General features: G+C 45.3%; 1 long non-coding RNA gene across 1 annotated transcript in view; it reads right to left on the reverse strand.

Annotated features, from left to right (window-relative positions):
• LOC104992534 overlaps window positions 1–14460 on the reverse strand; it is an 86598-nt gene extending 72138 nt beyond the window's left edge. The window contains exon 1 of the long non-coding RNA XR_825715.1: window positions 14184–14460. This is a non-coding gene — a long non-coding RNA (uncharacterized LOC104992534). The remainder of the gene's footprint in view (window positions 1–14183) is intronic.
• Window positions 14461–18245: the final 3785 nt, after the last annotated feature.

Here is an 18245-nt window from a genome sequence, read left to right on the forward strand (position 1 = left end):
TTGGAGCCCAAAAAAAATAAAGTCTGACACTGTTTCCACTGTTTCCCCATCTATCTGCCATGAAGTGATGGGACCAGATGCCATGATCTTAATTTTCTGAATGTTGAGCTTTAAGCCCACTTTTTCACTCTCTTCTTTCACTTTCATCAAGAGGCTTTTTAGTTCCTCTTCACTTTCTCCAATAGGGTGGTGTCATCTGCATATCTGAGGTTATTGATATTTTTCCCGGCAATCTGGATTCCAGCTTGTGCTTCTTCCAACCCAGAGTTTCTCATAAGCAGGGTGACAATATACAGCCTTGACGAACTCCTTTTCCTATTTGGAACCAATCTGTTGTTCCATGTCCAGTTCTAACTGTTGCTTCCTGACCTGAATATAGGTTTCTCAAGAGCCAGGTCAGGTGGTCTGGTATTCCCATCTCTTTCAGAATTTTCCACAGTTTATTGTGATCCACACAGTCAAAGGCTTTGGCATAGTCAATAAAGCAGAAATAGATGTTTTTCTGGAACTCTCTTACCTCTACCTAAAATCACATTGATGGTTAGAGCTTCAATATAAATTTGGGGGAGACATAGTTGGTCCAGAACACCTCCATACAATGAGCCAGAAGCAAGCTCTGGGGTAGAGCACAGAAACATAGAAAGACCTCCCCATGACTTTCACCCCAGGAGCACCCCTGCAGGGCCTGGTGGTTGCTCGTCTTGGACACAGCTTCCTTCTGTAGGCCTGGGGCGTGTGCTCCTGGGGCAGAAAAACTGTCAGAAAACAGGAAAGCTAACATGCAGACTCTTTCCTCATATGCAGAGCCTTTCCCCTTAGCCCTTCCCCAGTTCTGTAGGTGGGGCTGAGAGTATGCATAGTCCAGGAGCAGCAGCAAGTAACACAGCCTTCGGAGAAGTGGGTCTGAGAAGGAGGAGAGATGAATATCCACACCTGAGAATCACCTGAACCAAGGCTGAGCTATCAAGTCTAGCTTGCACAGCTGGAAGGGAGCCTAGAGACAAGCCTACTCAAAGCCCTCATTTTACAGATGGGAAAACTAAGAAAAAGGATTTGCCCAAGCTACAACTGGGCTCCAGATCATGTGCTAATGGCTTTCATGAACCCAAACCCAAACAGTTTCAGAGTGATATTTCTCATAGCACAGGCTAAGGACCCCCCATGGCTGCTTGTTTTAAAGGCAGATTCCTAAACCCCACACTCTTAGAGTCTGTTTCAAAATGTCTGAGATGGACCCAGCATGTTAATCAGCTCCCCAGGTAGAACTGCTGCTGCTGCTGCTAAGTCACTTCAGTCGTGTCCAGCTCTGTTCAACCCCATAGATGGCAGCCCACCAGGCTCCCATCCCTGGGATTCTCCAGGCAAGAATACTGAAATGGGTTGCCATTTCCTTCTCCAGTGCGTGAAAGTGAAAAGTGAAAGTGAAGTCGCTCAGTCGTGTCCGACTCTTCACGACCCCATGGACTGCAGCCCACCAGGCTCCTCCATCCATGGGATTTTCCAGGCAAGAGTACTGGAGTGGGCTGCCATTGCCTTCTCTGGTCCAGGTGGAACTGGTCCCTTCCAAAACTTGAGAATGATGCTCCAGAGAGAGGTCTGTGGTAGTAATACAGAAGCTCCCAGGTGACACAGGGACAGGGAAAGGCAGAATCTAATGGTGACGTGGGAAGGGGGGCAGACCCCACCTGTGACCAACACAGCGCTTACAGACAGTTTCACATGGGACAGTGAGGGAGGAGGTGGACCCCACCCATTCATCAAGGTCAGCCAAGTCCACCCTCGTGACGGAAAGAGTATGGGTACCACAGCCAAACTGCCCTTAGATCAGAAATACAGGCACATCCTTTTCTCTGGGGAATTTCAGGATTTGGCTCAGAGAATAGTAATAACCAGCCAAGCATGGAAATCTTGATTCTTAACTTAGAAACTTCATGTACATAGAAGTATTTCCTGTCTGAATCTGAAGGGAGAAGTCACAGCACAGACAACGGAGGGGACAGAGTGGTGTGAGTGCACTTATCAACCGTGTCCTGCACGTGGGAACTGCCCAAACTCTTATTAAAGTCTGCAATGTTAGAATATATTTATGTATTTGCATACTGCTTCTTTCAGCCAATCAGAAGTCCCTTCAAATAGCAACCAAGCAGTGCTGGGGTTGCGAGGCCACCTGGTGGTCACAGGAGGAACTGGCTGACTTTTCCTGACTCCCTGATGGTGCGTGACTCGCCTTCCTTTTCTTATTTTTTCTTTTATTACTTCTGTCAATTGACCCCCTCTCAAATCATCTCTGGAGAAGGCAATGGCACCCCACTCCAGTACTCTTGCCTGGAAGATCCCACGAACAGAGGAGCCTGGTGGGCTGCAGTTCATGGGGTCGCTAAGAGTCGGACACGACTGAGTGACTTCACTTTCACTTTTCACTTTCACGCATTGGAGAAGGAAATGGCAACCCACTCCAGTGTTCTTGCCTGGAGAATCCCAGGGACTGGGGAGCCTGGTGGGCTGCCGTCTATGGGGTCGCATAGAGTCGGACACGACTGAAGAGACTTAGCAGCAGCAGCAGCAGCAGATCATCTCTTTCATGCAAATACACACGCATTCTTTTTAATCCCCTTCCTCTTATTAAAGTACATCACTTGGGGGTTTTCAAACTCAAATACCTACAGGGTCTAACCAGAAAATACCCTCATTAAGTGAAGACCTGGTGGGTAAGCACCAGACTACTGTTACCCTGTGGGAGGTTAATGCTACAAGGCCAGGCTGCTAGGGCTTCCCATTGCCAGAAATCTGGGTATCTTTTAATGACATTTCAACATCCTGGCAGGTAATTCTTTTAAAGTCTGAAATGCTATGTGGATACTGTACTGTGTACCTGAAATTTGTTAAGAGGATATATCTTCAGTGTTCTCATCACATATACAAAAAAGGGTGAACTATGCAAGATAATGAGAATGTTAATTATCTTGATTGTGGTGGTGATTATATTTGTATAATGTACACTATACAAAAACATCAAGCCATACACCTTAAATGTATACAATTTTTCTTTGTCAATTATGTCTCAACTCCGGGAGTTGGTGATGGACAGGGCGGCCTGGCGTGCTGCATTTCATGGGGTTGCAAAGAGTCAGACATGACAGAGCGACTGAACTGAACTGAAAGATGGAAAAATGAAATTTTAAAAATAGAAAAAAAATTGCTACATTGGATAGTATGACACAGGCTCAACAAAACATGCCTGAGCATCAGCAACTTGCGACGCTGGGATAATTCTTGTCTCCTGTTTTCCTCGTTTTTCCCTCCCTCTCCACTTGCCAAATCCTAAAGGTTACAATGATTGTTAGACCTGAGAGGATTTAGGCCAATGTTATCTCAAGAAGATAAAGTGGTGCAGGAGAAATCCTTGAATTCTTCAATGAAATCAGATACTTAAAGAACTTGAGTGGGCTTCCCTGGTGGCTCAATGGTAAAGAATCTGCCTGCCAATGCAGGAGACGTGGGTTCAATCCCTGGTCCAGGAAGATTCCACATGCCACAGAGCAACTAAGCCAGTGCAACTATTGAGCCTATGCTCTGCAACAAGAGAAGCCACTCCAATGAGAAGCCCATGCACCGCAGTGAAGTCTAGCCCCAACTTGTTGAAACTAGAGAAAAGCCCGTTCATCAGTGAAGACCCAGCACAGCCAAAAATAATAAATAAGGAACTTGTGCCATCAGCCTCCGTCCCTCAAGAGAGCCCAGAAGAAGCGTTTACAGATTCTTCCCAATGCATAGCCATAGGTCTCCTCCTCTTCTAAATTAACTGGCTTCCCTCAAGCACCAGGATTCTAGATAAATTAAAAATGAGCTCTTATTCAATGAAATTGTTTTTCTGTTTTGTTTAATTACTAGTATTGAGGCAGTATTGTTTTTTACCATTTCCAATGCAAATGCAGTGTTTCTGCTTCACTGTGGATTAAGCTGGGTTTTATGCACTAGCCCAGGAAGCCAACCATCACTTAAAAACTACTCCTATGGGAAAATATGTGCCAGTTCCAAAGATCCAACTTTTACACATCAGCTCTGGGAAGTACAGTCTGTTAATACGCTGAGGGCTGCCTGGAAAAATGTTGTGTTTTGAGGGGTACATTTTGCTTTTCACACTATTCTTACTCGAATCACAGACTGTGAGGGTGAGAAGATCCTTAGAAATCACTTAGTCCACCCCCACATCTCACAGATGAGAAAAATGTTTACATGTGAGAGAACAGTAAGACAGAGTGACATGCCCCAATTTACACAGCTAGACACTGACCTGGGTCCCCAGGCTCCCAGTGCAGACACTACAGCCTTTTCAGATGATGGGAAATACCATGGCCAGGAGGCAGCCAAGCAAGAAAGGAAATGAAACAATAGTGGCCCGCGTTTATTGAATACTTGGTACATGCCAGACACCATGATAGATGCTTGAGAGCACTTATCTTCCAAAATATTATTTGCAATACACAGACGGGACTTCAGAGGTTAAGCTGACAGTGCGTAAGTGTCCAAGTTGATTGTCACAGTTAATAAGTAACCAGGAATTCAAGAAGCTATGCTCTTAATCAAGGTGCTCCTCCAAGTTGCTCAGTTTAATCCACTGCTCCGCCCTATCCTAGCCATCTGGTGTATTTGTGTTGTTGTTTAGTCTCTCAGTCATGTCCGACTCTTTGCAACTCTATGGACTGTAGCCTGCTAGGCTCCTCTGTCCATGGGATTTTCCAGGCAAAAACTGGAGTGCTGGAGTGCATTGCCATCTCCTTCTCCAGGGGATCTCCCCAAGCCAGTGATCGAACCTGCATCTCTTCAGTCTCCTGCATTGGCAGATGGACTCTTTACCACTGAGCCGCCTGGGAAGCCCCATCTTGTATATTTAAGGCTTCACAACCCCAGAACTGTATCCTCCTATCCATTTGTAAGAAAGACGTAGGATTTCTCTGTTGAGAAGTACTATTAGGATCTTTTATTTCAGGTAATAGACAGTCTAGATGTCCAAAAAAGTCTCCCAATAAAAAGCACCAAAAATATGATAATGAAAAATAAATTAATTTCATAAATCCATAGCTGAACTAAGGGAAAAGAAAAATCCCCAAAGGTCAAAAATCATCAGAAAGCCCTATCTCAAGAGGTAAGTGCTGATTAAAATTCGGGCTGGGGTGGGGGTTGGGGGTTCAGATAATCCCTGTTGACCTGGAGCTTGGGTTTTAATGGATCAACATGAAAGGGAGTAGCCCAAGGGACAAAATGTGGGCTCAAGAAGGGTGGGAGGCAGATGAGAGATGCCATCACAAAGCCAGCATACCTTTGAAGTGAAGTGAAAGTTGCTCAGTTGTGTCTAACTCTTTATGACCCCATGGACTAGGCAGCCCATGGAATTCTCCAGGCCAGAATACTGGAGTGGGTAGCCTTTCCCTTCTCCAGGGGATCTTCCAAACCCAGGGATTGAACCCAGGTCTCCTGCATTGTGGGCAGATTCTTTACCAGCTGAGCCACAAGGGAAGCCCAAGAATACTGGAGTGGGTAGCCTATCCCTTCTCCAGCAGATCTTCCTGACCCAGGAATTGAACTGGGGTCTCCTGCATTGCAGCCAGATCCTTTACCAACTGAGCTATGAAGGAAGCACACCTTTTCATTCTAAATAAAACTACCCCACACCTGACAATGGTCAGGATACCTGCCTGTCTCTGCTCTGGGTAGTCTCTCCTTCTTGTTGTTGTTCAGTTGCTCAGTCTTGTCTGACTCTTTGTAACTCCATGGACTGCAGCACACCAGGCTTCCCTGTCCTTCACCATCTCCCAGAATTTGCTCAAACTCATGCCCATTGAGTCGATGATGCCATCAAATCATCTCATCCTCTGTCATCCCCTTCTCTTCCTGCCTTCAATCTTTCCCAGCATCAGGGTCTTTTCCAATGAGTTGGCTCTTTGCATCAAGTGGCCAAAGAATTGGAGCTTCAGCTTCAGCATCAATCCTTCCAATGAATATACAGAGTTGATTTCCTTTAGGATTGACTGGTTTGATCTCCTTGCAGTCCAAGGGACTCTCAAGAGTCTTCTCCAGACCACAATTCGAAAGCATCAGTTCTTCAGTGCTCAGCCTTCTTTATGGTCCAGTTCTCACATCCATATATGACTACTGGAAAAACGATAGCTTTGACTATATGGACTTTTGTTGGCAAAGTGATGTGTCTGCTTTTTAACATGCTGTCTGAGTTTGTCATAGATTTTCTTCCAAGGAGCAAGTATCTTTTAATTTCATAACAGCAGTCACTGTCCACAGTGATTTTGGAGCCCAAGAAAATAAAGTCTGCCACTGTTTCCCCTTGTAACTCCTGATCCAAAAATGGCCCTGATGTGGATTTAGGGTGAAACTTACAGCAGCTAGGAAGCATCACAACAAAAAAATTATTTTAAAGTGGTTTTGCTGGAAAAAAGCAATCACACAGACTATCTCTAGAGAAACACCATTCAAGCTTAGACGTCAAAGAATTCCTGAAATAAGCACCAAAGAAATGATCTGCACTCTTAAGTTCATTGCAGTATTATTTACAGTAGCCAAGATATAAATACAACCTTAGTCTCTACTGACAGATGAATGGATAAAGACACAGTGTGTGTATATATACATATACATGTATATATGCACAATGGAATATTCAGTTCAGTTCAGTTCAGTCACTCAGTCGTGTCCGACTCTTTGCGACCCCATGAATCGCAGCACGCCAGGCCTCCCTGTCCATCACCAACTCCCGTTCACTCAGACTCATGTCCATCGAGTCAGTGATGCCATCCAGCCATCTTATCCTCTGTCGTCCCCTTCTCCTCCTGCCCCCAATCCCTCCCAGCATCAGAGTCTTTTCCAATGAGTCAACTCTTCGCATCAGGTGGCCAAAGTACTGGAGTTTCAGCTTTAGCATCATTCCTTCCAAAGAAATCCCAGGGCTGATCTCCTTTAGAATGGACTGGTTGGATCTCCTTGCAGTCCAAGAGACTCTCAAGAGTCTTCTCCAACACCACAGTTCAAAAGCATCAATTCTTCAGCACTCAGCCTTCTTCACGGTCCAACTCTCACATCCATACATGACCACAGGAAAAACCATAGCCTTAAATATTACTCAGCCTTAAAAAATAAGGTGATCTGCCATTTTTCAATAATATAGATGAACGTGGAGGGTTTTATCCCAAGCAAAATAGACAGAGAAAGACAAATATTGTATGGTATCACTTACATGTGAGATAAAAAAGAAGTGGGTAAAACTTCACCTTCCAATGCAGGAGGTACAAGTTTGATCCCTGCTCTGGGAACCTCATAGCTCAGTCAGTGGGTAAAGTTGCACCGCCTGTGATGCAAGAGACCCTGGTTTTATTCCTGGGTCAGGAATATCCACTGGAGAAGGGATAAGCTACCCACTCCAGTATTCTTGCACTTCTCTTGTGGCTCAGCTGCTAAAAAATCCGCCTGCAATGTGGGAGACGTGGGTTCAATCCCTGGAACGGGAAGATCCCCTGGAGAAGGCAAAGGCTACCCATTCCAGTATTCTGGCCTGGAGAATTCCATGGGCTAAGTCCATGGGGTGTCAAAGACTCGGACATGAGTGACTTTCACTTTCCCTGGGAACTAAGATCACATATGCTTTGGGGCCAAAAAACCAAAACATAAAGTGGAGGCAATGTTTTAACAAATTCAATAAAGACTTTAAAAATGGTCCACATCAAAAAATCTTAAAAAAAAAAAAAAAGATGGAACTCATAGAGGCAAGTAGAAATGGTGGTTGCCAGGGGCAGGGAAGTCAGGAGTTGGGGAAAGGATGAAAGTTTTAAGTAACAAGATGAATAAGTTCTGAGGAGCTAATGTACAGCTTGGTGATTATAATTAATCATACTGAAAAAAAAATTAATAATACTGTATTATGTGCTGGGTAAAAGAGTTGATCTTAAGCATTCTCACAAAAAAAAAAAAAAGAAAAGGTAACTGTGAGATGGTGGATGTGTTAATTCACTTGACTATGGGACTCATTTCACAGTGTATACATACATCAGATCATCACATGTGAAAGTGAAGTTGCTCAGTCGTGTCCGACTCTTTGCGACCTCATGGACTGTAGCCTACCAGTCTCCTCTGTCCATGGGGTTTTCCAGGCAAGAGTTCTGGAGTGGTTTGCCCTTTCCTTCTCCAGGAGATCTTCCCATCCCAGGGATTGAACCCAGGTCTACCACATTATAGGCAGATGCTTTACCATCTGAGCCACCAGGGAATATCCCATACATCAGATCATCACATTGTACACTTTAAATATATTAAAATTTTACTTGTGAATTACACCTCAATAAAGCTTGGAGAAATAAATTATCTCAGAATCAAAAATTACAGAATACAGGGAACTCCCTGGTGGTCCAATGGTCAAGAATACACCTTCTAAAGCAAGGGGGTGGGAACTAAGACCCCACGTGCCACAGGGCAACTAAGCCTGCAAACCATAACCACTGAGCCCGCACGCATTGGAGCCTGCATGCCACAGCTAGAGAGAAGTCTGAAAGCCACAGCCAAGATCCCCTATGTCACAACTAAGACTCGACGCAGCCAAATAAATAAATGGACTTTTTTTTTAAATTATAGGATACAGCAGAAACCAAGGAGTACCTACAGAGAAAAGCCAAAGGGTGAGAAGTGAACTGGGTTTCAAGGTGCTGATGCCAATCCAGGTGATGAGAACAACAGTCACAACTTACAGTCGAAAGATACTTACCATGAGGTATGCTCTGTGCTACAAGGACATCCCTGTGTAACCCATTGCTACATATTCAACCAATCAACCAACGACTGGCTTCGAAATAAGCCTGAAATAGCAAAATTGGAAAGTGCATTACCGACCACCTACTCTCATGTTTTTCAAACTGCAAGTCTTGCGATTTTTGTCCAGTTAGATAGATAAATGATAGGTAGGTAGAAACATAGACAGATAGTAGAGAAAGGTGCACACATATATATACACAAATGCATATATGTGTGTGCGTGTGTATACGTTTATATAAGTCAAGGTTCTCAAGAAACAGAGAGATAGGAACTATATAGAAATAGATGGACAGACAGAGATAAAGAGAGATGACAGATAGATAAATAGATAACAGATAAATAAATCTTTATCCTCATATACACACACAATATGAATACATATAATGGGTCTCAATTTAAAGCATTTTTTTTTACCACAGATCAAAGTTATAAAACAAAAAGGCTAGGAGGGAATTCCCCGGAGGTCCAGGGGTTAGGACTCAGCTCTTCCAGTGCAGGAGGCGCAGGTTCAGTCCCAGCTCAGGGAACAAAGATCCCACAAGCCACGCTGCATGGCCGAACAAAAACAAAGAAACAGCAAAAAAGCCAGGAAACAATGATACAGTCCTAAGCCACCATTTACTTTCATGGGAAACTGAAGTCCAGAGAGGGAACAACCACAGAGGCCAGCCTGGCTAGAGCAGAGTCCACACAAGGGCTCAGACTTCCTGTTGCTCCCAGTGGCAGCAAGGCAGCACTGGGAGCCCTCACCATGCATAGCCCTGGGCTGGGAGGCTTGCTCGTGCAGCCCTTGGAGAAGGAAGCACAGAGAAAGTCTGGCTCTGCCCAAAACAAGGTATTAGGCAGTCACACTTCTGACCACTGGCTGATGCCTCCTCCCTCCCCACCCATTTTGCAAAACTGCCTGTGGCCCTTCTGCTACCTCTCCCACCATCAACACCTGGTCTCAGGAAAAGAGTTCGAATCTTACCTCACACAAAGCTCTAAGTCACTCCCATGCTAACTTCTTCCGATTATTTGCTCTTGTCCTAAAGGATTGAAAGTTTAAACCAAAGACCAAGAATTTCTCATCCTGGAGTTTTTCCTTCTCTACTGGCATCAGCAAGCCAGGAGAGAAGCATTGAGGGCTCCAGTGGGGGAGGGGAGAACACACTTGACCCCTTTGGTACCTGATGACCTACTGTGTGAGAGAAGGGCAGGCCTAAGAGCAAACTCCAGGAGATGGTGATGGACAGGGAAGCCTGGCTTGCTGCAGTCCATGGGGTCACAAAGAGTTCGACATGACTAAGTAACTGAACAAGAGATGACCCAGGGGTCAGCATTATTCCTCTCCCCATGATCTCCTCCAGTTGTTCTTCTCTCTGATATGCAGCCCTCTATCCTTCAACTTGCAAGGCTGATAAAGAAATTCACAGATAAGATTACAGAGTTATGAATCTGCTTTTCCAACAGCAAATTTTATCATTCTTGATAAAGTCTGTCCCTTCAAAGCCATAACACTGGGGATGAATTGCTTATTTCAACAATTCATTTCAGGATCTTTGTTTTGGGACTATTAATAATTACCAATTATGCAATGCCTGTTATAGATCAAAAACCACAGCAGGCACTTTACACACTGTAACTTATTAAATCCTGGAAAAGAAGTATTGTCCCCTTTTAAACAAGACAAAGCTAGTTTTATTCTGTTTCAAACCTCATCGGTGGCCACAAAAACTCTAATCCCCAAGTTTAGTCACCACACTTGGTCTAAATGACTTTAAAGAAAGTGAAGTCGCTCAGTCGTATCTGACTCTTAGCAACCCCATGGACTGTAGCCTACCAGGATCCTCCGTCCATGGGATTTTCCAGGCAAGAGTACTGGAGTAGCTCGCCATTTCCTTCTCCAGGGGATCTTTCTGACCCAGGGATTGAACCCAGGTCTCCCGCATTGCAGGCAGACGCTTTACCATCTGAGCCACCAGGGAAGTTCAAAAATGACTTTAGGCTGTTTCCAGAAATCCAGTCTACCCTTGAAACACAAAGAGTGACCCCCACAGAGAACAGTGAGTCACAGGCTCAGTAGGAACATGTTGTGTCGTGGCAACATCTTTGCAAGAAGGTCACAGCCCAAAGGACTACTCTCATGTCTGAACTAGTGTGTGTGTGTGTGTTTAATTAGTCAAGGTACTTTTATTTTCTATTGGGATGTAGCTGACGAACAACGTTGTGATAGATTCAGGTGGACAGCAAAGGGTCTCAGCGATTCATATACATGTATGCATTCTCCCCTAAACTCCCCTCCCACCCAGGCTGCCGCACAACAGTGAGCAGAGTTCCGTGTGCTGTACAGTAGGACCTTGTTTGTTATCCATTTTGAATACAGCAGTGTGTACCTGTCGATCCAGAACTCCATAACTATTCCTTCCCCCCAAATCCCAAACTCCCTAACTATCCCTTCCCCCCATTCTTCTTCTGGCAACCAAAAGTTCGTTCTGTAAGTCTGTGAATCTGCTTCTGTTTTGTAAATAAGTTCATTTGTACCATTTCTTTTTAGAGTCCACATATAAGTTATATCAAGAGATATATATATCTTGAGATATGTATATCGATATATATATATATATCAGAGAAGGAGATATTTCTCCTTCTCTGACTTACTTCATTCGGTATGATACTCTCTACGTCCATCCATGTTGTTGCAAATGGCATTATTTTATTCTTTTTAATGACTGAGTAATATTCCATTGTATATATGCACCACATCTTCTACATCCATTCCTCTATTGATAGACATTTAGGTTAGCCCAGGTATTACTTTAGAGATATAGGTCCACAACATAGTAAATCAACTATACTTCAATAAAATACAATTAAAATTAAAAATAAAGATGCAAACTATGCTCTAAGAAAAACCTGCCTAAATGTCTGACCCGGCACTTTGAGAGGCGAGGGAGCAAGAAGAAGGGGTCTCAGGAGTTTCTGGTCCTGACAGATGAGGGGGCGTGGCCACACGTCACCTGGTGCCCTCTGTCCAGTCCCATCCCTTCCTTCTCACCCCACGAGCTGCATTTCTACTGGCTGCAAACAGCTAGCGACAGAGAGGATGGCTGGTTCTCGGGTGTATGGTTTGGCTGGCCTGAAAGTCCCTCCCGCCCCTTCCCCTGCTAATATAAGACCTACCTGGGGGTTCTGAGAAGTTGGCCTTATTTTTCTCCCCCTTCGGCTCCCCTTCCCTCTGACCTGGATGACTGAAGTTTCTCAGCTTTATGTGGGTGCTTTGCAGGTTCACTGTCAAGCTCCCCTTCTGACCAACTCTTCTTCCCCTACCTTCTTTAAAACAGACATTTCTCCAGATAAGACAGACAGATGTCCTATAAACATGGGAAAAGATACTCAACATCATTAATTTTTAGAGAAATGCAAACCAAAACTACAATCACCTCACACCAGTCAGAATGGCCATCATGATAAAATCTACAAACAATAAATGCTGGAGAGGATATGGAGAAAAGGGAACCCTCCTACACTGTTGGCGGGAATGTAAACCAATACAGCCGTTAGGGAGAACAGTATGGAAATACCTTAAAAAAAAAAAAAAAAAACTTGGAATAAATCTGCCATAGGATCCAGAAATCCCAGTATTGGGCATATGCCTAAGAAAACCACAGTTCTAAAAGACACATGTACCCCAATGTTCATTACACCACTATTTACACTAGCAAGGACACGGAAGCAACCTAGACATCCATCTACAGATGAATGGATAAGGAAGATGTGGTACACATATACAGTGGAATAATGCTCAGCCATATACAAGAACAAATTTGAATCAGGTCTAGTGAGGTGGATGAACCTAGAGCCTGTTGTACAGACTGAAGTAAGTCAGAAAGAGAAAAACAAATATCGTATATTACCATATATATATATATATGTGTGTGTGGAATCTAGAAGAATGGTATTGAGGAAACTATTGTTAGGGAAGGAATGGAGACACAGATGTAGAGAATGGACTTGCGGACACAGTGGGGGGAGGAGAGAGTGGGCCAAATGCAGACTACAGCACCAACATATGCACAATGCCGTGTGTAAAATAGATAGCTGGTGAGCAGTTGCTATATGCCACAGGGAGTCAAGCCTGGTGTTCTGTGATGATCTAGAGGGGTGGGATAGGGAGAGGGGAGGGAGGCTCAAGAAGGAGGAGAGATACACACATATAATTATGGCTGATTTGCATTGTTGTATGGCAGAAACCAACACAAAATTATAAAGCAATTTTCCTCCAATTAAAAAATAAATTTTTCTTTTAAAAAAAGCTTTAAAAAAAGAAATCCTGGAGTTGCCACCCATCAAAGTGACCCTTGGCACAAACACTAGGTCCTTTCCTGAGTCCACTTTCGCTCCTATCCTCAAACTTCCAACACCACCCCCTCCCACCTCCCCCCTCAACTGTGATTCTTATTCCTCTGAGAAAAGGGAAGTGACCAGGAGAGGGTTTCGGGGGCTCCCACCACTGGATCTGCTGTTCTGCTTCTCCTCCTAAGACCGTGTCCTACCCATCAGCAACATTGCAGTAACCAATGGACCACTCGCTTCTCAAAACGCTGGCTTCCCAAGGCTTGCAGGACAGCCAGTCTCTCTCCTGGTGCTTCTCTCAGCTCCCTAGCTGCCCTCTCTCTGTTGTCTTTGCTTATCTGTCCTCATAGCCTTTCTGATTGCAGCGCCCCAGAGATCAATCCTTCTCCTTCTTGTCTTTTTTTATAAACACCCACATTCTAGGTGATCTCGTTATCTCATGGCTTTAAAATGCCATCTAAATGCTGCTAACATAAATTTCTATCTCCAGCCCAAACTCCTCCCTAAGTTTCCGGCTCATTTTTGCATCTGCCCACCCAGCATCTTCACTTGAAAGTCCCATCTTCACCTTAACCTACCCCTGATTTTCCCTCCAGACCCACACAAGCTACAACCTTGTCCATCTCCAGAAACCGCAATCCCATCCTCCCAGCAGCTCAGGCCTCAACACCTTGGAGCCCACCTGGACACGTCTCTCTCATCACTCATCCAATCAGGATATCTCACTGGATCTACTTTTAAAGAGTATCCAAAATCCAGTTATTTCTCACCATTCACTATCACCTTCCTACCATCGCCTTGGTCGACACCAGCATCACCTTATCGGTGTTACTTACTACTCAAGCTTACTGCTCTGCTTGCCCGAGTCAATTCTCAACACAGCAGTGGGGTGATCTCTTTGAAATTTGTCAGATGACTGATTTCTCCGCTCAGAATCCTGCCTTGACACTTAGGATAAAATACAATATCTTCACCAGCATGGAATCACCAGCCCCCTCAAGACCTGGTGCAACCCCCCACCCCTGCCAACCTCTTACCTTCCTTTCCTGCTTCTTTCTTCCTGGTCACTCTGCTCCAGCCCTGCGGGCCTCTGCTGTTCCACCTCTACGCCTGTTGCTCTGTCTGTCACGAACCTTCTTCCCTGTCCTCTTAGCGTGCTAGATTTTCCTCCTTAGCACTGTCACCACCTGGCAGAACAGCTGTCAGTCTCCCCCTCCTCCACACAGTAGAGCTTCAGCGCTTTCTCCACTTCTGCTCACGGTGTGGTATCCAATACAGTTCTCCTACCCGTGCCTCTGGGAAACTCTCTGGGCCGGCAGCTTCCTCTCCATCCTAGAAGCCACAGCATCTAATACCCGTCCCAGCCCCGCCCAACTCACCCACCCATTTGGCCCTTCCCATTTGTCCTTCTGCCCAGTGCTACCCAGTGGCTGGTCCAGGAGACCAGACACTCCCAGGCAACTTCCGGAACCACTGGGCTTTGCACTCAATAGGATCTCAGTAAACTTTGACTGCTTGCAAGGAGATTTCTGTGATGATAATTTTGGATCCCGGGGGCTGGGGGTAGGGAAATGGTTGAGGGTCCTTTATAAAACACTTCCACCTCAACCCTGGGGCACCTACTGGCCCCAGAGCTGACTTATCAAAGGCCCATTTAGACCTCAAAAACACCACCTGTTCCTGAAAGCTAAGAGAATCCCTTGTTCCTCCATCCAGAAGGAGAAGCAGGGATCACCTCACAGCCTTCCCACCCACTCTTAATGCATTATTTCCCCACTTGTGGGTCAAGTTCCACTGCTGACCCTTGGACAGGCATTCAAGGGCATTGACCACATGATGGTCAATCATGTGGTTCTCCTTTTTTGATTCTCTTTCAAAGACCCTGTAACGGGAAGAATTGTGTCTCCCAAAAAGACACATTGATGTCCTAACCCTCAGGACCTCAGAGTGTGGCCTGATTTGGAAGTGGGGTTATTGCTGATGTAGTTAGTTAAGACAAGATCATACCGGGATTTCTCTGTGGTCCAGTGATTAAGTCTCCGCCTTGCAATGTCGGGCACTCACATTAGATCCCACTTGCCAGAGAGCAACTAAGTCCACGAGCCACAAGGAGAAAGTCCGTGCACCACAATGAAAGATCCCATGTGCCACAACTAACACCCGAGGCAGCCAAATAAACAAATAAAAAGATAAGATCATCCTGAAGTAGGATGGACCCTGATCCAGCACGGCTGTTGTCCTTATAAGATGCGCATGGGAGACAGAGACACTGGGAGGAGACCACAGGACAACAAAGGCAGAGATGGGAGCGGTGCAGTCACACACCAAAGAACAGTAGGGCTGGCCAGCCAGACACCAGTAGCTCTAAGAGGCAAGGAAAGATTCTCCCCTAAAACTTCAGAAGAGAACACAGCCCTGCTGACATCTTGGTTTTGAACTTCTGGTCTCCGGAACTGTCAGATGACAAATTTCTGTTGCTTTAAGACATCCACTTTGTGGCAACCCTAGGAAAGTAACACAGATCCTGATTACCTCGAGAAGGTCTCATCTGGGGCTAGCAGGGTTGTAATGCCTCTCCAACACTTGCTAATTTTCCTCTTTACAAAGAAAAAACAGGCCTCAGGCTAAGGGCTTTTGGCAGGAAAGGCAGCTAACTAAATTTTAATAACCTTGTTTTGATCTCATTATATTTATTTTGATGATTACCATCTATTTCTGGCAAGTGATAACTGGTTTTCCTTGCACAATAGTAAAATAAAGCTTCATTTTTAAATAAATAAAGTTGAAAAGGAGTTCATTTAAAGAAAAATAGTATGACATATTAATAAAAGTGGACTAAAATCATGGCAAAAATAGCAAAGGTAGTGATGGGGGATGAAGACAGTCTCAAAGAAAGCCAGGCCCAGCTCACCACTATAGAGCTGCCTGTGGTGTCATGAATCATAAGTTCAAAATGAATAAAATGAAAATGACAACACATACAATTAGAATATGACATAGCAAAATGGTCATCACGTTGTTCTTGCTTTTCTATACCTTTTCTCCATCACACTCCATCCCACCTGCCTCCTTGGTCTTCCTTCATTTGGGGACAGGGCCTACATACAGCCAGCCCCGCTCTAGTCACCAAAGAAAACTGATCTGATAAACTTCATCCCACTGAGCTTGGGGGCTTCCCTGGTGGCTCAGTGGTAAAGAATGTGTCTACCAATTTACGAGGTTTGGCTTCGATCCCTGGGTCAGGAAGATCCCCTGGAGGAGAAAATGGCAACTCACTCCAGTATTCTTGCTGGGAAAACCCCAAAAACAGAAAAGCCTGGTGGGCTACAGTCTATGGGGTTGCAAAGACATGACTGAGCACACACACATACACTGAGCTTGGAGTCAAAGGATGTGGGTGACAAGTGATCTGGGGTAAATCCCTCAGCCTTCCCAGACCTCAGCTTCCTCTCTACAAGAAAAAAGTGTTGAAAGAAAGTGTTAGTCATTCAGTCGTGTTGACTCTTTGCGACCCCATGGACTGTAGCCCACCAGGCTCCTCTGTCCATGGGATTCTCCAAGCAAGAATACTGGAGTGGGTTGCCATGCCCTACGGCAGGTGATCTTCCCGACCCAGGGATAGACCCTGGGTCTCCCACACTGAAGGCAGATTCTTTACCATCTGAGCCATCAGGAAAGCCCCCTCTACAAGGGAAGATAAAACTATCTTCAGGCTCTGAATTCTGTGCTTCTGGGATATTAGTGATTTAATGCATTTCTTTTGTGCTACTAAGTCACTTCAGTCATGTCCAACTCTGTGCGACCCCATAGACAGCAGCCCACCAGGCTCCCCGTCCCTGGGATTCTCCAGGCAAGAACACTGGAGTGGGTTGCCATTTCCTTCTCCAGTGCATGAAAGTAAAAAGTGAAAGTGAAGTCGCTCAGTCGTGTCCGACTCTTATCGACCCCATGGACTGCAGCCTTCCAGGCTCCTCTGTCCATGGGATTTTCCAGGCAAGAGTACTGGAGTGGGGTGCCATCATTTCCTTTGTAGGGACCCCTATTTTACTTTATATTCACAAGAGTAATTCCCCAGTAGAGGAATTCCAGGTTTGGGGGGCACATGGAGGAGTAGGATGGAGCACTTCTAAAGTCCTTTGTCTCTACAGGAGGCTGGCATCACCCCCAAATGATGGGCCTACCATCATCTCAGGCCCCTCCTCTTCCTCTATGGGGCACGCCCCTCCCCACAGGCCCTTTGCCTTCCACTCTATTAGGAATCAAGAAGCCAAATGTCCAGTAGGTTTGAATGCCACATTTTTTTTTTTTCCCTAAATGAACGCAAGGCTCATCTGAAGCTTTTTTTCTAAACGTGGATTTATTTATTTGGCTGTGCCGGGTCTTAGTTGCGGCACGTGGGAGCTTCATTGTGGCCTGCAGGATCTTTGAGTCCTAGGCACAGAGGTACTTTGTTGCAGCACGTGGGATCTTAGTTCCCGACCAGGGATTGAATCTGCACCCTCTGCACTGGGAGCACAGAGTCCTAACCACTGGACCACCAGGGAAGTCCCTGAATACTACACCTTTAATTTTTAAAAATAGGTATTCAGTTGCATGCGTGTTTGTACAAAGACACACACACAGTTGGGGGCAGGAAAGGGCCAGGGAGAAAAATCAGCTTTGACAACCTAATAAATGTCAATTTCTGAAAGGGGCTGGGTTAGAAGATGAATCTTCACAACTTTAATTGGAGACATGATGGTCGCACTTTGCAGGGGCAGCCCCGCCTCTCTGCCAGATCCCGCCACAGATAGCAAGGCCCTTGCCTCACTCTAATTGACAAGAGGCCTCTGTCTGCTCAGATTTGTCTCTGGGATGTCAGGGATATTATAAAGGGTGGGGGATGCTCAATGCCCCTCTGAGAGGAGAGAGAAGCAACAGAACATGGGACAGAGCAGCCCTGGGACCATGCCCATGCTGTGCTCCTGAAATGAGATCCAGTAGAAACAAAGGAGCCCTCCTGCTGGTGATGTTTATCCCCACCTGGTGGCTAAGCAGTAAAGAATCCGCCTGTCAACGCAGGAGACACAAGAGACACAGCAGGTTCGATCCCAATCCCT

The sequence above is a fragment of the Bison bison genome, unplaced genomic scaffold (genome assembly GCF_000754665.1).
Source record: "Bison bison bison isolate TAMUID 2011002044 unplaced genomic scaffold, Bison_UMD1.0 scf7180017864217, whole genome shotgun sequence".
Taxonomy (NCBI): Eukaryota; Metazoa; Chordata; class Mammalia; order Artiodactyla; family Bovidae; genus Bison; species Bison bison.